Source organism: Narcine bancroftii, chromosome 4, assembly GCF_036971445.1.
Source record: "Narcine bancroftii isolate sNarBan1 chromosome 4, sNarBan1.hap1, whole genome shotgun sequence".
Lineage (NCBI taxonomy): Eukaryota > Metazoa > Chordata > Chondrichthyes > Torpediniformes > Narcinidae > Narcine > Narcine bancroftii.
The window spans coordinates 78,994,769-79,016,825 of NC_091472.1; the positions used below are offsets into that span (position 1 = coordinate 78,994,769).

General features: G+C 40.2%; 1 long non-coding RNA gene across 3 annotated transcripts in view; it reads left to right on the forward strand.

The window, feature by feature from the left end:
- LOC138760733 (uncharacterized) overlaps window positions 1-21,515 on the forward strand; it is a 42,716-nt gene extending 21,201 nt beyond the window's left edge. Inside the window, exon 6 of one of the 3 annotated variants that reach the window (XR_011355835.1) lies at window positions 20,901-21,515. This is a non-coding gene — a long non-coding RNA (uncharacterized lncRNA). Of the gene's footprint in view, window positions 1-18,106; window positions 18,388-20,900 lie in introns of those variants that run through there. The other 2 variants (XR_011355837.1, XR_011355834.1) reach the window with 2 other exon arrangements.
- The last annotated feature ends 542 nt before the right edge of the window (window positions 21,516-22,057 follow it).

Sequence of the window (22,057 nt, forward strand, 5' to 3'; positions counted from 1 at the left end):
GGTGTGAACAAGAACGTTTCCTGACACAGAATGTGGGCCAGCCGGCCGACTAGAGGAGAAGCCATAGTGGATCTGGTTCTGGGGAATGAACCTGGGTAGGTGGACGACCTCACGATGGGGGAGCATTTTGGTAAAAGAGAGCACAACTCCCTGAGTGCCAACACAGCTATGGAAAAAGATTTAAACAGTCAAATTGTGAGAGTGCTTAATTGGGGAAGGGCTAATTATGAAGGGATGAGGCAGGAACTAGTGAGAATAAATTGGAAACAGATGTTTAAGGGAGAAAGCATAGAAGTAATGTGGAGGAAGTTGAGGAACCACTTGTGCAGGATTCAAGATACTTTTGTCCCACTGGGACAAGGAAAATATGGTATGAAAAGGGAACCGTGGCTGATGAAACAGGTCAGGCAACAAGTCAAAAGGAAGAAGGAAGCATATATTAGAATAAGGAAGCAAGAAACAGGAAGGGGTCATGAGAAGCATATGGTAGCCAGGAAGGAGCTTAAGAAAGGACTTGGGAGAGCTTGAAGGGGGCATGAGAAGGCCTTGGCATGTAGAATTAAGGAGAAGCCCAAGATATTCTATGCATATATGAAGAACAGAAGGATGATGAGAATAAAGGTGAGGCCGCTAAAGGAATAAGGAGGCAGCGTGCCTAGAGGCGGAGGAGGTTGGGGAGGATCTAAATGAATATTTTGTATCAGTATTCCTAAGAGAAAAGGACCTTGATCATGGTGAGGTCGAAATAGAATAGGAAAATGTGGAGATTAAGGAAGAAGTTTTAGATCTTATTAAGAACATCAAGATTGATGTCCAAGGGGCTAGACACGATATATCCCAGACTGCTGTGGGAAGTGAGAGAAGAGATAGATGGGGCAGTAGCTATGATCTTTGAATCCTCTTTGGCCAAACGGGAGGTGCCAGAGGATTGGAGAATGGCAAATGTAGTCCCCTTGTTTAAAAAAAAGTAATAGGGAGAATCCTGGGAATTATAGATCGGTGAGTCGAACATCAGTGGTGCGCAAACTAATGAAAAGGATTCTTGAGGATAGAATCTATGAGCATTTGGAGAAGTCCAGTCTACTCAAGGATAGTCAGCATGGCTCTGTGAAGGGAAGGTCATGCTTCAAGAGTCTAATTGAGTTTTTTGAGGAGGCAACAAAAGAAATTGATGAGTATAGGGTAGTAGATGTGGTCAACATGGATTTTTTGCAAGGCATTGGACAAGGCGAATACAGAAATTCATGAGTCATGGGATCAGTGGAAAATTAACTGTATGGATAAAACATTGGCTTGTAGAAAGAAAACAGAGTAGTAGTGGAAGGAAAGTTTTCTGCCTGGATGTTGGTGACTAGTGGAGAGCTGCAGGGATCTGTTCTGGGACCCCTGCTCTTTGTGATTTTTATAAATAACCTGGATGAAGAGGCAGATGGATGGGTCAGTAAATTTGCAGTTGACATGAAGGTTGGAGGAGATGTGAATGGAGCTGAAGGTTGTAGAAGGTTATAAGAGGATATACACAGGATGCAGAGTTGGCAGAGAAGTGGCAGATGGATTTCAATCCGGATTAGTGTGAGGTGATGCATTTTGGAAGGACTAACCAGAAGGCTAAATACAGAGTTAATGGTTGGTTATTTAAGAGTGTGGATGAACAGAGGGACCTTGGGGTTCAAATCCTGACTTCCCTCAAGGTCGCTGCACAGGTTGACCTATGGGATATTGGGCTTCATTAATAGGGGGATTGAATTCAGGAGTAGAGAGGTCATGTTACAAATCTACAAATCTTTGGAGAGACCACACTTAGAGTATTATGTTCAGTTCTGGTCACTTCATTACAGGAAGGATGTGGAAGCTAAGAAGAGGGTGCAGAGGAAATTTACCAGGATGTTTCCTGGATTGTGAGGCAAGATTAGCAGAGCTAGGACTTTTCACTTTGGAGTGAAGAAGGACGAGAGGAGATTTGATAGAGGTCTACAAGATCATGAGAGGCATAGAAACAGCCAGCACCTGTTTCTTAGGGCAGGATCAGCAAATACCAGAGAACATATGTACAAAGTGAGGGGAGGGAAGTTTATGGAGACATCAGGGTTATGTTGTTTTACACAGAGAGTTGTGGGTGCCTGCAATGCCTTGCCCGGGATGGTGGTGGAAGCTGAAACATTTAAGAGACTCTTAGACAGGCACATGGATGTAATAAAAATAGTGTATTATGGGATAGGGAGAGTTTAGTACTTTTTTTAAGGAAGAGATATATGGATTGGCAGAACATTGAGGGCTGAAGGGCCTGTACTGTGCTGTAATGTTCTATGTTTCCTTCATCTGCCTTCTTGGTGACTTCCTTGAAAAACTCTACAAGATTCATAAAGCATGACCTACCACGCATAAAGCCATGCCTGTCATGATAAAGAATATGTATGAGATGTACCGGAAGTCACGTGGTATGAGAGAGAGATAAGAGCACAAGCAGGAGAACAAAGGAAACTGGAAAATAAAGACTCTGAGAAGTTTACCTGATAAACTTGTGTTTGATGTTTTATTAACTTCACATTTCGGGCCACAAATGTGACATTGGCGACGAGGATGAAAGAAGCTTGAAGAAAATTAAAGACTAAACAAGATTACAGAGGATTACAGACAACTTCAAGGTGATAAGAATTTTCTCTTTGCTCAGTACTTTTGGGGCTGGAATATTTCCTCATGGCTGGTGCAGACGGTGACTTTCTAACGCATAGTGGAATTGCTCATTTTGACCCAACGGGTGATGCAAGCACTGTAAGTGTGAAGTGGAAGGCATGGTTGGAAGAATTTGAATCCTACGCCGACAGTCGTGGCCTATTTCTAGATACCGGTACAGTTGAACAAAAAGCGCAGAGAAGGGCGTTACTTCTTTTCACAGCTGGTCTCGCAGTTCGGGAAACATTTAAGACACTTTTGAATACTGGAAGAAAGGATGAGTACCGGAAAGTGGTAGATGCATTAAATGCACACTCTGTAGTGACACCGAATGCTACATTTCAACGCCATTTGTTTCGGAGAACGAGACAAGAAGGTGGCCAGACAATTGCTCAGTACGTGACGAGACTACGCCAGCTAGCTGTTGGATGCAATTACATGCCAGCTGATTTGGACAACCAATTATTGGATCAAGTCGTACAGCACTGTAGATCAGATAAACTCAGAAGACGTCTACTGGAAAGAGGGAGTGAGTTGGAACTCACTGATGCTTTAACCATTGCTGCTGCATTAGAGGCTGTTGAAGGGCAATTTCATACCATGACCCTGAAAGACAACTCAAGCCAGCAAATTAAGAGGCTCTCACATCGCCATAATCAGCCAAGATATACATCGACACAGGACGTGGAGTGTTATCGATGTGGAAACCGAGGTCACTTTGGAAAAGACCCATATTGCCCGGCCAAAGGCAAAGTTTGCAGAAAGTGTGGAGGTAAGGACCACTTTGCAAAGAAGTGCAAAAGCAAGTCCAATGCAGACCAGAAGAGGAAGAGTACAACTTCCAAAGGCAAAGCCTGGGGGAAAGGAAAGTATCCTGGAAAGAAAGATACCATTCGCCAGATAGACGGTGACGACGATGATACCCAAGAGGAACAGAGTTGTTTCCAATTTACGTTGAATGAAGTACCTCATGAGAAGGTCCCAGTGATCACTGGTGGAGTGACAGTGCAGGTCATTGTAGACTCAGGCAGTGACAGTAATGTGATTGATTGACATTTATGGGAGAAGTTAAAAAGGAAAAAGATCATCTGTACCTCAAAGAAGTGTTCCAAGAAACTGTATCCATACACAGCAACCAAGCCATTGCAGACCATTGGTTGTTTTACTGCAACTGTTGAAGCTGGAGATAAGTACACCGAAGCAGAGTTTATGGTCATAGAAGAGAGGGGAGAACCATTGCTGAGTAGAAGCCCAGCGCAAGACCTGGCAATACTTCATATTGGAGCTTGTGTCAATTCAATTCAGTCATACGAGGATATGAAGCAAGAATTCCCCGCAGTCTTCCAAGGAGTAGGAAAGCTGAAAGGTCGACAGTTGAAGCTAGCGGTAGATGAAACGGTCAAACCCAAGGCACAACCAATGCGCTGAACTCCGTTTGGACTTTGTGGGAAAGTCGAAGCCAAAATTAAAGAATTGATCGAACAAGACATTATTGAACCGGTGGAACATTCGACACAATGGGTCAGTCCCGTAGTGATTGTGCCCAAACCAAAGGGTGACATAAGACTATATGTTGACATGAGAATGGCCAATGAAGCTATAATTAGAGAACGACACCCTATACCAACAGTGAAGGAAATACTTCAAGAACTAACTACCAGCAAGGTATTCTCAAAAATTGATCTGAAATGGGGCTATCATCAATTAGAGCTGGATTCAGGTTCCCGAGATGTAACAACATTTGTGACTCACTGTGGATTGTATCGTTACAAGAGACTATCATTTGGAATTAATGCAGCTTCGGAGATCTACCAGTATGAAATCCATCGAGTGATTCAAGGCATTCCTGGAGTTGCCAACATTTCTGACAACATCATAGTCCATGCACCAACGAAGGAAGAGCATGACAAACGGTTGAGGCGTGTACTATCTAGACTACAGGAGGCAGGCCTTACCGTGAATGGAAACAAGTGCCAGTTTGGTGTGTCAGAAATGGACTTCATGGGACACAGACTTACATGGGAAGGACTAAACCTTGCAGAGGCCAAGGTGAAAGCTATTGCAGAGGCACGTGCACCTCAGAACGCAACAATTTTTGTGCAAAGTTCATTCCTAATTTCGCTACAGTGGCAGAACCACTAAGGAAACTAACCAGGAAAGGTGTACCATTTCATTTTGGATCTGAGCAGAAGAAAGCGTTCACAGCGCTGAAGCAAAGCCTGACAGATGCAAAAACTCTTGGATATTACGATCCGGCGGCATCAACCAAAGTCATAGCGGATGCCAGCCCGGTTGGTTTAGGAGCTGTGTTGGTCCAGATGCATGATGGAGGACCAAGAATCATTGCCTATGCCAGCAGATCGTTATCAGATGTGGAAAGAAGATACTCTCAGACAGAGAAAGAAGCACTCGGACTTGTATGGGCCTGTGAGAGGTTCCATGCATATTTATACGGCATTGAATTTGAACTCATCACAGATCATAAGCCATTAGAGGTGATCTATGCACCTAGATCCAAACCATGTGCCAGAATAGAGAGATGGGTACTCAGACTACAACCCTACAAATATAAAGTAATCCACATTGCAGGGAAAACAAGCATTGCAGATCCACTGTCCAGATTGGTAAAGGATGGTGGTCCACAATCCAAGTCAGAATTGGGAACAGAAACAGAGAGCTTTGTACACTTCGTAGCTATTCAGTCGACACCGAAAGCTGTGACTACGAAGGAAGTCGAGAGAGAATCCGAACGTGATCCAGAACTCAGGGAAGTAAGAGAATGCATACAGAGTGGACAATGGGACAAGTGTACTCACAAGGCTTACATTCCCATTAGAGACGAACTTTGTTGCATCGGACAGTGTGTATTAAGAGGTTGCAGATTGGTGATACCGCAAAGATTGAGACCGAAGATCGTATCCTTAGCGCATGAAGGACACCTAGGTATTGTTGGTACCAAGCAAAACCTCAGGACCAAGGTATGGTGGTCAGGTTGTGATAAAGACGCAGAGAAATTTGTTAAAACTTGTCACGGATGTCAAATCACAAGTTGGAGTAATCCGCCAGAACCGATCCGGAGTATGCAACTTCCGACAGGACCATGGATCGACGTAGCTGTTGATTTTCTTGGACCTTTACCGACGGGTGAATCAATTATGGTAGTGATAGATTACTACAGCAGATAATATGAGTACGTGGTGTTGAAGTCCACAACCACTGAAAAAACAATACAAGCATTAGCAGAGATTTTCGCAAGATATGGATTACCTGTTACATTATACTCTGACAATGGTCCACAATTCATTTCAGAGACATTTGCGGAATACATGAGGACTACAGGTATCCACCATCATAAAGTAACTCCGAAATGGCCGCAAGCCAACGGAGAAGTAGAGAGACAAAATCAGTCCATTGAAAAACGATTGAGGATTGCACACGCAGAAGGACAAAATTGGCGAGAAGCATTGCTATCTTATGTGGCTGTCTATCGAGCAACGCCTCATGCAACCACTGGAAAAAGTCCTGCAGAAGCATTTTTTGGGAGAAAAATCCGCACAAAAATGCCAGAAATAAAGGAAATCCGAGACGACCAGGAGATGAGGGACCACGATGCTGAAAAGAAAGGTGCAGCAAAGCTGTACACAGATTCGAAACGTGGAGCCAAGTACTCAGACATCTTGCCAGGAGATAATGTTCTAGTGAGGCATGAAACTGGTGGTAAGCTAGACACACCTTATTACCATCAACCCTATACTGTCGTATCCAGAAGTGGCAGTATGGTGACAGTCAAGTCTCCGACTGGAGTCCTGTATAAGAGAAATGTATCAGGTGTAAAAAGGTACCAGTCCAGAGATGCATCGAGCGAAGAGGTTGAAAGGCCAATACGAGATGCTGAAACTGAGAGACCTGATGATGTTCCAGAGGCAGTTACCAGCACTCCTGATGAAGTGACTAGAACGCCAGAAACACCCGAAGCCGTGGCGAGCAGTATTTCCGACGCTGAGAGTGAACAACCGAGAAGCGACGACAATATCGCAGGCAGGCCGAAACGAAATCGGAAAGTGCCCAAACGATACGAAGACTTTGTGCCATAGTTTTAATAAGAACTTTGGGACAGTATTTTAATCTTATATCATAAAGTGCATGTATGAGTGCTGTAGGAAGTAAATTTTATGTAGTTTAGTTATAGTATTACTATTAGTTACGATGTTTGTAGGTTTCCGAGGGATATTGGTAAGTGAAGGTAAAGTTTATTTCTGATTAAAGGAGGGATGTCATGATAATGAATATGTATGAGATGTACCGGAAGTCACGTGGTATGAGAGAGAGATAAGAGCACAAGCAGGAGAACAAAGGAAACTGGAAAATAAAGACTCTGAGAAGTTTACCTGATAAAACTTGTGTTTGATGTTTTATTAACTTCACATTTCGGGCCACAAATGTGACAATGCCAACTATCCTTAATCAGCCCATGGGTGTCCAAATATCTTTCCACTTGCTGTAAGGCAGCAAGCACCTCCTCCTTAATCTCCATATGTTCCATGACACTTCTGTTTGTTTCTCTTCCTTCCTTATACACGATGCTAGTTTCCAGAGTAAATACTGACACAAAAAAAACCTGTTTCAGATCTCCCCCATTATGTGAAACTCCACACATAGGTGACCACTCTGATCTTCTAGGGAACCAATTTTGTCCCTTACTATCCTTTTAATATACTTGTAGAAATCCTTCATGTTTACCTTCACATTATCTGCCAAAGCAATCTCATGTCTTCTTTTTGCCTCCCTGATTTCTTTCTTCAGTATTTTCTTGCATTTTCTGTAGTCTTCTAGTACCTCATTACCTCCTTGTGGCCTATACTTACTATACATTTCCCTCTTCTTCTTAACCAGATCACCAATATCCCTTCAAAACCATGGCTCCCTATGCCTATTAACTTAGCCTTTAATCCTAACAGGAATATGCAAACTCTGCAGTCTCAAAATTTCACCTTTGAAGGTCATCCACTTACTTAACACATTCTTGCCAGAAAACAACATATCCCAATCCACTCTTCCTAGATCCTTGACGAAGGTCTCAAGCCCAAAAGGTTGGTGATGTATCTTTACCTTTGCTACCTTTAAAATTTAATTTATTTTTCACACTATGAACCATGTCATTTCTAGACTGGGTTCTGAGTAATGAGGAAGGGTTAGTTAACAATCTTGTTGTGCGAAGCCCTTTGGGCAAGAGTGACCACAATATGGTGGAATTTTACATTAGGATGGAAAGTGACAGGGTTAATTCTGTAACTCAGGTTCTGAACTTAAAGAAGGGTGACTTTGAGGATGTGAGATGCGAATTAATTAAGTTAGAATGGCAAATGTTACTAAAAGGATTAACTGTAGAAAGGCAATGGCAAGCATTTAAGGATCACCTGGATGAAATACAACATTTGTTCATCCCGGCTTGGAAAATGAATAACTCAAGGAGGGTAGAACATCCTTGGATAACAAGGGAAATCAGGGAGAGTATCAAATGTAAAGAGGAAGCATATAGACTAGCCAGGAAAGGCAGAATACCAGAGGACTGGGAGAAATTCAAAGGAAGACAAAGGGATTAATCAGGAAAGGCAAAAGAGATTATGAGAGAGAGTTGGCAGGGAACATAAAAAAAGACTGCAAAAGTTTTTATAGATGTGTAAAGAGAAAGAGACTAGTGAAGACAAATGTGGGTCCTTTGCAGTCAGAAACAGGTGAATTGGTCATGGGGAACAAGGATATGGCAGACCAATTAAATAACTACTTTAGTTCGGTCTTCACTAGGGAAAATATGAACAATCTTCAGGAGATAATAGGGGACCATGGGGCTAATGTGATGGAAGGATGGGGGAAAATAATTGTAAGTTATGAGGTTGTGTTGGATAAATTGAAGGGATTAAAGGCAGACATGTCCCCAGGGCCAGTTGGTCTGCATCCCAGAGTGCTAAAGGAAGTAGCCCATGAAATAGTGGATGCATTATTGATAATTTTTCAAAACTCTTTAGATTCTGGAGTAGTTTCTTTGCATCTCCTCTTTTCCTAATTGGATACCATTAAGTTAGTACTATTGTTGTTCCCATTTCCTTCTTACAGCGAAAACATCTATCTGATAATGTTGGATCCCATTTATTTAACTTTTGGGGTGTGATATATAGCCTGTGTAACCAATTATATTGTATCAAGTGTAACCTCATGTTTATTATATTTCTCATAGTTCCAGAGCATAATTTTTCCCATATTTTACTTTTTATCTTTATGTTTAGATCTTTTTCCTACTCTTGTTTAGGTTTATAGCTTATTTCATCATTTTCTTTCTCTTGCAGCTTGATGTACATGTTTGTTATAAATCTTTTAATTATCATTGTGTCTGTAATCACATATTCAAAACTGCTTCCTTCTGGTAATCTCAGTCTGCTTCCCAATTTATCCTTTAAGTAGGTTTTCAGTATGCAACTATTGTGCCATGAGTTATTCCATATTTCTACTTCATTTGTTCAAATGATAATAAATTATATCCCAAAAAACAATTTTATATTCTTTTAATTCCTTTTCTCTCCCATTCTCTAAAGGAGAGGTTATCTATTGTGAAAGGGATTAGTTGATTTTGCGTCAATAATAATTCTGGTATTTGGTAATTTGTTTTTTTCCTTTCTACGTGAATCTTCTTCCATATGTTGAGTAAATGGTGCAGTACTGGTGAATTCTATATTGCACCAATTTTTCATCCTACTTATAAAGTATATATTCTGGTACCTTCTCCCCTATTTTATCTAGCTCTATCTTGGTTCAATCTGGTTTTCCCCTTGTTTGATAAAAATTTGATAGATACCTTAATTGTGCTGCTCTATAATAATTTTTAAAGTTTGGTAGCTGCAAACCTCCTTGTTTGCACCATTCTGTTAATTTATCTAGCACTATCCTTGGTTTCTCCCCTTTCCATAAGAATTTCCTTATTATTCTCTTTAGTTCATTGAAGAATTTCTCTGTTAAGGGAATTGGTAATGATTGAAATAGGTATTGTATCATTGGGAAGATAATCATTTTAATGCAATTTACTCTCCCTATCAGTGTTGGTGGCAATGCTTTCCAATGTTCTAAGTCATCCTGTAATTTTTCATTAATTTAATTTGTATAGGTGGCCTAAATTATTATCTAATCTAATACCTAGGTATCAGATTGCTAGTGTTTGCCATTTAAATGTGATTCTTTTTTAAACTCTGTAATCTGCATTATTCATTGGCATCGCTTCACTTTTATTTGTGTTGATCTTGTACCCTGATATTTCTCCATATTCCTTCAATTTCTTATGTAGTTCTTTTATTGATATTTCTGGTTCTGTTCTGCTATGATGTCATCTGCAAATAATCTGATTTTATATTCCTTCTCCTTTATTTTTATCCCTTTTATTTTATTTTCTGTTCTTAACAGTTCTGCCAATGGTTCTATTGCTAACGCGAACAGTGAGAGAGATAGTGGACATTCCTGTCTAGTTGACCTGCTTAATTTAAATTGGTTCGATATATATCCATTTACTGTCACCTTTGCCAATGGTCCCTTATATAATGCTTTAATCCAATTAATATATTTCTCTGGTAGGTTGAACCTCTGTAATACTTTAAATAAATAATTCCATTCTACCCTGTCAAAGGCTTTCTCTGCGTCTAAAGTGACAGCCACTGTTGGTATCTTATTTCCTTGTACTGCATGGATTAAGTTAATGAACTTACAGACATTGTCCGTTGTTCGTCTTTTCTTAATAAATCCAGTTTGATCTTGTTTATTATTTTTGGTTCACAGTCGGCCAATCTGTTTGCTAATAGTTTTGGTATTATCTTATAATCTAAATTAAGTAGAGATATTGGTCTATATGATGCTGGTTTTAGTGAATCTTTCCCTGTTTTTGGTATTATTGTAATTTTTGCTGTGTACAGAGCCATTGTCATACCCACGCTCCTGTTTGGCTCCGAATCATGGCTACCGGCATCACCTACGGCTCCTAGAATGCTTCCATCAGCGCTGTCTCCGCTCCATCCTCAACATTCATTGGAATGACTTCATCACCAACATCGAAGTACTTGAGCTGGCAGAGTCCGCAAGCATCGAATCCATGCTGCTGAAATCCCAACTGCGCTGGGTGGGTCATGTCTCCAGAATGGAGGACAATCACCTTCCCAAGATCGTGTTCTATGGCGAGCTCTCCACTGGCCACCGAGACAGAGGTGCACCAAAGAAGAGGTACAAGGATTGCTTAAAGAAATCTCTTGGTGCCTGCCACATTGACCACCGCCAGTGGGCTGATATCACCTCCAACTGTGCATCTTGGCGCCTCACAGTTCGGCAGGCAGCAACCTCCTTTGAAAAAGACCGCAGAGCCCACCTCACTGACAAAAGACAAAGGAGGAAAAACCCAACACCCAACCCCAACCAACCAATTTTCCCTTGCAACCGCTGCAACCATGCCTGCCTGTCCTGCATCGGACATCAGTCACCAACAAGCCTGCAGCAGACATGGACATACCCCTCCATAAATCTTCGTCTGCGAAGCCAAGCCAAAGAAAGAAAGAATTATTGCTGTTTTACATGAATCTGGCAAGTTTTGTGTTTCTTCTATCTGGTTCATTACTTCCAGGAGAGGAGGAATTAATAAGTCTTTAAATGTTTTATAGGATTCTATTGGGAGCCCATCCTCTCCAGGCATTTTTATTGTTCAATAGCTTTTTTAATATATCCTGTATTTCCCTATTTCAAATGGTTTTATCAATTTGTTTTGCTCCTCTTCTTGCAATTTCGGTAGTTCAATATTAGCTAAAAACTCATCTATTTTGTCTTCTTTCCCTTAGTTCTTAGTTCGGTATAATTGTTCATAGAATTCCTTAAAGTTTTCATTGACCTCTGTTGGGTTATATGTAATATGTTTGTCCTTTTTCCTTGATGCCAATACAGTTCTTTTAGCTTGTTCTGTTTTAAGTTGCCAGGATAGTATTTTGTGCGTTTTTTCTCCTAGCTCATAATACTTTTGCTTTATTTTCATTATGTTCTTTAACTTATACATTTGTAATGTTTTGTATTTTATTTTTTTGTCCGCCAATTCTCTTCTTTTGTTGTATCTTCCCTTGTGGCTCGTTCTTTTTCTGTACTTACTATTTCCCTTTCCAACTGCTCTATTTCCCGATTGTGTCCTTTTTCATCTTAGTTACATAACTTATTATCTGACCTCTAATGAAGGCTTTCATTGCATCCTATAATATAAATTTGTCTTTCACTGATTCCATATTTATTTCAAAGTACATTTTAATTTGGCGCTCAATAAATTCTCTAAATTCCTGTCTTTTAAGTAGCATGGAGTTTAATCTCCATCTATATGTTCTTGCTGGGATGTCCTCCAGTTCTATTGCTAATAACAGGGGTGAATGATCAGATAACAATCTAGATTTATATTCCATTTTCCTAACTCTCCCTTGGATATGGGCTGACAACAGGAACAGGTCAATCCTTGAGTATGTTTTATGTCTACTTGAATAATATGAGTATTCCTTCTCCTTTGGGTGTTCCCTCCTCCATATATCCAAAAGTTGCATTTTCTGCATTGATTTAACCATAAATTTGGCTACTTTGTTCTTTTTGCTAGTCTTTTGTCCAGTTTTATCCACCTTTGGATCCAAATTAAAGTTAAAATCTCCTCCTATCAATATATTCCCCTGCGTATCTACAATCTTCAAAAAATATCTTGCATAAACTTTTGATCCTCTTCATTAGGTGCATATATATTGACCAAATTCCAGAAATCTGAATATATCTGACACTTTATCATTACATATCTCCCTGCTGGATTATTATTTCCTCCTCTATTTTGATTGATACCTTTTTATTGATTAATCTAGCTACACCTCTGGCTTTTCATGCCCTACCCAATATCTCCTTAATTTATTATGTTCCACTTCAGTTAGATGTGTTTCCTGCACAAATGCTATCTCTATTTTTTATTTTTTCAGTAAATTTAATAGCCTTTTCCTTTTGATTTGGTTATGTATTCCATTAATATTTATAGTCATATAGTTCAACATGACCATCTCATACTCTGTTTACACCTCATTTCCGCTTCCTTTTTTAAAAAAAATTTTTATTTTTCACACCATAAATCACATTAGCCATGATACACACTTTTTCCTTTTCACACATATACAGTGACATTTTCTCCCCCCCTCCCTCCTCCCAACCCACCCCCCCCACCCCCCACCCCCATCCATTTAAGGTATACAATCTAGGTTACATTAAACCAGTCAGACAATGTTGTCATTCAACAAAAATACACCAGAAATTCTACTGAGTCCATTCTTTTCTTTCCTTCTCCTTCCATCAACTTAGGTAATGATTGTCCCCGGTAGGTTTTCGCTATTGTATTTAATGTAAGGCTCCCATATTTGTTCGAATATTTCAATATTATTTCTTAAACTATATGTAATTTTTTCTAATGGAATACATTTATTCATTTCTATATACCTCATTTCCGCTTCCTCACCACCACCTTTCCCCTTATCCCCATTTTCATCTCTCAGTTTTCCTTTTTTGAACTCAATGTATGACAAGACTTCTAAAATATAAAATACTTCAATCACTCCCACATCTAAAATTCCCTTAACCCCAAGTGTCCTCCCCCTCTCTGAATCACCCCTTGTCCCTTGCCGGGCAACCACAACTCCCCTCTCCATTCGGATTGCAAACCCGTTCGCAAGTGTCAACTGATTTCGCACTGACTGTTATTCTCTCCCACCCAACCTCCTCCAGAAAAGACTTTTACCTTCACATTAAAACAAGGCTCTCCCTCTTTTCTTCTCTTTTTTACCCCTCCTCTTTTTTCTCCTCCTCTTTTTTTCCCTTTCTCCATTACTTCCCTTTTCTTCCCTTCTTTAGTTCATACTTATACATTATTTTTACATCTTTATATGTAGTTTGTCGTCATTCTTCATTCTTGTTACATCTCTTCATCTCTCTTTCTTTCCTGCAGGCATTCTGCAAATTTCTTGTGCTTTTTCCGGATCCGAGAACAGTCTGTTTTGCTCCTCCGGGATAACTATTTTAAGCACCGCTTAACATAAATTTATAGCCTTTTTTCCATAGGATCGATTTTGCTGTGTTAAACTCCTTCCTCTTCTTTAGGAGTTCAAAACTTATATCTGGGTAAAAAAATATTTTTTTGACCCTTGTACTCCAAAGGTTTTTTTGTCTTCTCTAATTTTATTCCTTGCCTTCTCCAATATATTCTCTCTTGTTGTGTGTCTCAGAAATGTTACTAAAACGGATCTTGGTTTTTGTTGTGACTGTGGTTTTGGGGCTAGTGTTCAGTGTGCCCTTTCTTTTTCCATTCCTTCCTGCATTTCTGGCATCCCAGGACTTTTGGGATCCATTCTTTTATAAATTCTTTCATATTTTTGCCTTCTTCATCTTCCTTTAGGCTCACTATCTTTATATTGTTTCGCCTACTATAGTTTTCCATCATATCCATCTTCTGAGCGAACAACTCCTGTGTTTCTTTAACTTTTTGTCACTTTTTTCCAAATTTCTTTATAAGTCATTCACTTCCATTTCTACCGCCATTTCTCATTCTTCCACATTTTCTAATTTTTCCCTACTTCTGTTATGACCACCTGTATTTTACTCACTTTTTCTTCTGTACTTTTCATTTCACTAAATTCTAGTGTCAGCCATTCTTTTAATGCTTTCATTTGTTCTTGAAATTTTTAAAAATCTATGTACTGTCCATTTATTTTACCTTCTATTCCTCTGTGCAAAGCTTGGTGTTCTTCTTCTGTGTCTGTTCTTGGGTTTGTGTCTTCTATTTCTCTTCCTTGTATCTGTGCCTCTTCTGACTTTCTTGTTGAGCTGCTTGCCTCAGTTTGTTGGGTGTTTTGTTTCATGGCTTCTTGATGTTGGTCCTCTTCTTCTGGGCTAGTTATCTGTTGGGCTTCCTGTTGCTGTTTTTCTTTCTTATCACTCCCTTTCCCGTTGCTTTCCTTTTCTTCCAGCTGAGAGCCCTGCTGTCGGGCATCTCTTAGCTGGTTGCGCTGTGTAAGTTCACTCCACAGCTGGGCACCCTTCCCATCGGTGTTTTCCTTTTCCTTGTTGTGCACATTGCGCACCTCTGTTTGGCTCAGTGAGCCATTTTTGCAGTCCTGCGGTTGGGAGGTCGCGACCCTGCGGGGTCTCCACTAACCTCGGGGTGTGGGCTCCTCTGTCCACGGCGGGTCCCTGCTTCTTCTTGCAGGTAAGGCCTTCTCCTTTCTCTTCTGGCGTCTTTCCTTTTTTTCCCCGTTGTTTTTGGTTTTTCCTTCTTAGGTGCCATTTTCTTTCTTTTCTCCATTCCTTTATCTTTTATTTGTTGTGTTTTGTGTTTCTTGAGCTTTGCATTTTCTTCACTTTTTTTCTTCTTTTCTGGAGAGGGCTGGTATTCTCCTACCAGCCACTACTCCATAATGGACTCCTACCTTTGCTACATTAAGGCACTGTTTGACCTGCTGAGTTTCTCCAGCATTTTTTTTGTTTTTTCATTTAACTACAGTGTCAACAGAATCCTGTGTTTTACCTTCCTAGATCCTTTCTCATTTCCACAAAATTTGCCTTCCTCCAGTTTAAAATCCCAACATGAGGACCAGACTTATCCTTTTCCATAATTAACTTGAAGCTAATGATATTATGGTCATTGGACCCAAAATGTTTGCCTACACATACATCTGTCACTTGACCTGTCTTGTTCCCTAATAGGAGATCAAGTACTGCATCCTCTCTTGTTGGTACCTCTTTAGATTTCCTCTGAATCAACTATTATATATTCATAATCACCAGCTTTGGTGAAAATATCTCTGCATTGACTCTTAACAAAGAACCTTATAATCTTAAAGGCCTTGAACGGATCATCTCTCAGTCTCTGTTCAATCTTTCCAAATTCGCATAATCACTTGGTTGTGGTATCATTAACTACTGAACAAACATTATGTCCTAACATGAAGCAAAATACTGCTTCCCTATCTATAACTACATCCCACTGAAGAGTGTCTTACATACATACATTTAAGTAAGAATTGGATCCAAAGTGACAGCCCAGGAATGACACACACCATCTGATTTCCTCTACTACCTCATGTGACTGCAACTCACAGAACTACAATTTTTGCAAAGGCTTTGCCCATGAAAGCTGCCATGAAAACACAATCAAATAGTTAATGAAGCTCGTCTGCTCTATTTTAACATGGACATCAAAACTGATGCAAGTTAAAGTAGTGGAATTTGGAAAGTCAATCACACTAAAGGACCGACAATGGAGAAAATTCCTGAGTGGGCACATGATGTGACTCCATAAAAATGCTGGAAGCTTTGGGAATAAGAATGAAGTGAAACAAAATGAACAAGCCTTCTGAGAAGATCCCTCCCCTCCCGTCTGCTGCCCTGGGTTTAATGGATGAATCATAGACTCCCACTGCATTGTTGAGGGCCCTCTCCTTTCAGCTGAGATGTAACAGTCTGCCCACATTTTGTCCATACCTTGAGGAAGGGCTCAAGCCCAAAATAGTGTTTTTATATCTTCATCTTTGCTATAAATAGTACCTTGTTTGACCAGAAGAGTTTCTCTAGCATTGTGTTTTTGCTTCAATCACAGTGTCTTCAGACTTCTTTCATTCATGTTATAATTAGGCTTTTGTCTGCTCTTGCTACTATTTTGAAGGTTGGGGGTCTTGATTCTGTGCTTCGATCGATATTTATTTCCATCAACCTCATCTAAACAATTTTACACACTGAGTTAACCTTGTAGTACCTTGACGAAGGGCCCAGGCCCTAAATGTTGGTGATATTCCTTTGCTTCCTATGGATGATGCACAACCAGCTGAGGTTCTCTAGCACTTTTGTGAATTTTACATATTGAGGGTTTTTTTGTGTGGGGCCTTTTTTTGGCGTACCCCCTGCCCTTCACATTCCTTTCATTGCTGAGGTGAACTGTATTTGTAGGGTCATGCTTTGGAGATATTGAAGTCATGAAAACTAATGTACAAATGCTCCTGTGATCGATGGAACCCTTATTTGCATTTCCTCCAACTCCCAGGTGTCCGCCCTCATTTCCCCTCCACCCAGACAGCACCGAGATCGAGTTCCCTTAGTCTTCACCTTTCACCCTACGAGTCTTCGTCATCCTTCACCATTTCCACAGGTTGCAACAGGGTCCCACCATCAGTCCTTTCTTCCCTTTCCACAACTGTCTGCTTTCTGCAGGAGGCACCTGCCCCGCTACTCCCTCCCCGCTGCACTTTCACCTGCAACTGACGCAGTCACAGCCCTTGTCCCTCCAGGTATTCCTCACCACCATCCAAGGAGTCTCTCTGCCCTCTCCGTGTTAGACTTCTGCCAACCTTGCGTAATGCACTCAGTGCTCTCCACATGGCTTCCTTTACAATGTCGGGACCAAGCGTAGACTAGGCAAATGTCTGGTGGAACACCCGCACTCTGTTCCCACTGACATCCTGACCTCCCAGTAACCTGCCATTTCAACTCCCCTTTCCATTTCCACACCGACCCATGTGTTCTTGGCTTTCTCCAGTGCCAAGGAGAGGTCAAACGAGAAGAATATCTTCTCCTATTCAACTTGGATTGTCTACATCCCAAAGGTATGGATATTAAACTTTCCATTTTCTGGAATCCAACACTTCCCATTTTCCCTCAGAGATGCTGCTCGATTTGCTGAGTTCCTCCGGCAGTTTTTTTTTGCTTCATTACAGCTTATGCCTTTGTTTTATGGGTTAATTTTGCATGGGTAAAACAGCAGAAACGCAATTTGAACAAAGTCATCTGGTGGAAATGAATGAATGGCAAATGTTTCAAATGTACGTTCCTCAACCTTCTGGAGGACTAATTTCTGGAGGTCTAATTTCACCATCTTTGATGCAACACACAGATCATTCTTAGCTTAAGTCATGTAGTGTGTATTAAACTGAAAGCACAGGAAAAGCTCTAATATATTTAAAAAAAAACAGCACAATTATTACAGGTCTAGTTTCCTGCTCCCAATACTATTCACAGAATTTACATTTTAAAAATTCAGCAAGGTAAAAAGGCCATTCCTGCCTACAAGGCTGCGTTACCCAAATACACTGATTAACCTACTAACTCCGTTATGTTTTTGGAGGGTGGAAGGAAACTGGAGCACCTAGATTAAACCCACAAACTCATTACAATGCCAGATGTGAACCAGGTTGTAATAGCATCGCACTAACCACTACATTAATCTTGCTGCCCAAATTCTATTGCCCATTTATTCAAATTTTTATTTTCTGGAAGCCACTACTAAAATATTGATATTTTTATCTAGGTCACAGACTTAATAATATCAGACTAGGTATCTAACAATACTTTACCCCCTCTATCCAAGTTTTCTATCTGCAGAGAGAACATGGATCTGGTATGTGGGGAAATGATGGTCCTTCCTGTTACCTTCAAAGCTGACAACAAAGACTCAGTGATGTTTGTGTCATGGATTTCCAATTTTTCCAATGTTGGTTGCTTTCTGGTTGTCAGACCAAGACAAATGGTTGAAGAATACCCCCAGAATCCTCTCAGGACCCCTGAACAAGTGAAGTAACTGCAACCTTCAACTTTTAATTAAAAACATTTAGGTGGCTTGAAATAAAAATCAGAACATGCTTATTAGATGGAGCTAGAAGCTTTAGCTTGAGTAAACTGGATTTAAAAATAAAATTTATTTATATAGATTTTTTCTGAGGGTACTACAATCCATATGCATGTCGTCTTGTTTATATGCAGTGAGTCTGCTGACTGCACATCCAGTAACTTTTGAAACACTACACTTGAATCTGCCTCCATCGTTACCCAAGCAATGTTATCCAGAGCCTAAAAGTTTATTACTTAGACCAATCATCTGATATTACCCCTCAAGTAGTTTATTTTTATCAATTCTGTCTATCTCATTCATAGTCCCTCATAATCTTCTCTATTCCAAAGAATAATGTCTCCTTCTCCAATCTATCCATGCATCTGAAGTTGCTTCTGATAGAGCAAATCTCTTCTGCATGCTCTCCAAAGCCTTTCCTAAAGAATGGTGTCCAGACTGGACACAATGGTCCAATCCAACTGTGGCCAAACCACTTTTTTCTTTACATACAGTATATATTCACCATGACTTTTCAGATCTCGTATCTTCCGCTCCTATTAATAAAATCCAAGAACCCCAATACTTTCTTCACCTACCTTGTCTCTATCAATGAACAATAGACATCAACAATGGTTCTCAGTCTTTGTCCCACTGTACAAATTATCCCCTTGGGATTATGCCACCATCTCATTCGTCCAGCTATAGTGGCATTTTTCAGCATTAAGTTGCATCTGCCACTTATCTGCCCACTCCACCTTCAACTCTGTTCTATGTTGCTCGTTATTCACAACTTCATTTTGCATCAGTCGATCTGGAATTGTGCTTTCTGAACTGAATTCCAAGCAATTAACAGGGATTCTGTTCTACATATCCCTTCATCTGAGAAAAACTTTCATTATCACATGCTGCATTGTAAAAATAAAATATATTGATGCAGCTAACAGCTTGAATACAATGTGGTGTATTCAAGTTAATTTAGTTATTTAATCTGTGATATTAAAAGAAAATAATTTCAAACTTTAAAAACAAAGGGGCTGTTACTTTTACGAGTGATTCACTTTTGAACATAATTGCACAGGTATTCCAGCTGCATCCAAGTCATTCAAGTAACATAGTTATCACAACTATTCCAAGTCCATGAATACATTTGTCTGTCAATTCATCCTACAAGAATGAGGGTTCCTTATCATAGGGTCTAACATGCTGTGCAATGTTTGTATGTTCAACAATAACATTTTAATTGAAAGGTTTATCAACACTACAAGAATTGGAAAATTGCTTCTGATTCTTCTGTGGATAATCTGCTGACTCACTGCATGGAGTCATGGAATCAAGGGACTTTTGATCACCTTGGGCACATTAAGGTGTGTGGCACATTTGGACTTCATTTCCAGAAAATTCAGACACAGGTGGCCTGCAAATGGTAACAGTCCAGCCCAAAAAGGCCTTCAGTATTAATGCAAAGGCTACTTTAGCGAGGTGTAGCATGCTCTGACAATGGTGTGGAAGTGAAATAGCCCTTTAGGAAGGAATGTGCCTTCCTCAACTGTCTTTCTTGTCCCCACCAAATTTTGCATCCCCGCCCCAGCTTCAAAACAAATTGTAATGCCAATTTCTTCCCTCCCAATCCACCACAAACTGCTCATCAACCTAACCACCATTGGGTATCGATAGCACAAGCCACCATCTCGCCTGGTTGCTCCACCAGCATCGGTGGCCCGAGTAGTGAGGAGATCTTAAATCTATTAGAAGACCTATTGTAGAGCCTTCCAGGTTTGTGCTCAAAACTTTTGTTTAATTCATTTTTCCTGATATACAATGTGAAATTACCAAAAATTAAAACGGTGTCCTAGAATCATAGTAATTTGCAGCCAGGGGACATTTGCCTGGGCTGCTTCTATTTCAACAATCAAGAATTAACCACAAGTTTTCTCCCTGCAGTCTAATTTCAAATATTTATCCAAGTTTCTCTTAAAAGATGCAACGGACTCTTCATTAACCAACATGTGCATGCATTCCGGAGACCAGCACTGCAAAAAGCTTCCTCTTTCTCTCTTTTTTTTTGTATTGGTAATTCCTCCTCACAACTCAAAATCAGGAAGAAATAGTTTCATCTGCAGTGACTCATCCCATCCTGGCCACACTCTCTTCACCACCCCACCCCCCCCCCCACCACCCCATTCCTGTGAACAAGATGCAAAAGGATGAGATCATGCACCACTATATTCAAGGACAGTTTATTTCCTGTGGACCCCTGAACAAACGTCAAAGTAATATAGTCATGCTCCCTTTACACTGTTCTATCCAATCTCTCTGGAACTCTTCACCTCTGTGCTGTGTTGTACTTGCATGTGATGTCCAGCTGGACTGCCTGCAAAACAAACTACCTTATATTCTGGTGTATAAGATGACCCCAAATACTCACTGCATAAGACTACCCCAAGTTTTACTGCCCAATTGTCCTTTACCAACCACCCCACTGACCAGTGTAGTGATGCTGTCATAATATTTTAAATGTAAATTACCCAGAAAAGATTTAATTTTTTTGTTGCAGATTTTAAAATTAACCACAGCCAGCTCCTTCAACAGGCCATTTAGAGCCTGTACTGAGCCAAAGGCAATCGGACTGGGCAGATGGACCCTGCAGGGCAATGCTGAGATTTCCTTGTTAAGGTTCAGATTTTATACTTGGCATGGAGAGCGCTGAGACTTCACCGCAAAGCTTAGGATTTTATACTTGGCTTGGAGGAGTGCTGAAACTTTGCCATTATGATTCGGATTTTATACTTGGCGTATAAGATGACCCTTGGTTTTGGAGTGACAATTTTAAAGATAAGTACTGTCTTGAACACTGGCATATAATTGCATTATAAATGTGACAATAAACTTGAACCTGTGCTTCCATAAATGACTCAACATTTCCCCTCCCTTTTCAAACATTGCAAGGTTTATGAATTTTGGGGAAATAATGCAGTTGAAATTATTGGTTCATTCCTGGACAGGGCCTTTCTCCTGTATTCTCTCTCTCCTGCACCTTCTACCACCTCACTGTTTATATCCACTTTATTGTCAGATGCAAATTAATTAAAAAAAAGGTAAATTTAGACATACAGCATGGTAATAGGCCCTTTCATCCCACAAGCCTGTGCTGCCCAGTACCCCTAATTAACTTACAACTCTGGTACATTTTAAATGGTGGGAGGAAACTAGAGCTCCCAGGGAAAACCCACAGACATTGGGGAGAACATATAAACTCCTTAGGATTCTAACCCTGGTCCTGATCACTGGCGCTATAGCAGTGCGTGCTGACCTCTGCGCCAACCATGCATTCTTTGATATGGCTGACGACTGACATGATGGGGAGATCATTGCAACCAGGGACAATTTTTCACGGCTATTTACAGCAAGATCATAAAATTGACAAAGAATGACTTTGTAATATTGCATTCTGGACACCAAAGGCCAGTAACATTTTAAAAGAAGTCAGAACAATTTGTTTAGAAGTTTAAAAACTTTTTTTTAAAGAAACATGTCATTAAAGTACAGATAGATAGATTGTTGACTTCTATCCATGTACATTGGGGATCAGGGGTTGATCACAACTTCCTGAAACTGATATTTTAGGCTGTGGTTAATGTCTGGTGTTCCAAGAAAAATTCTAATATTATTAATGTCTTCTGTTTCACTTCTCCCTCTAACACCCACACACTC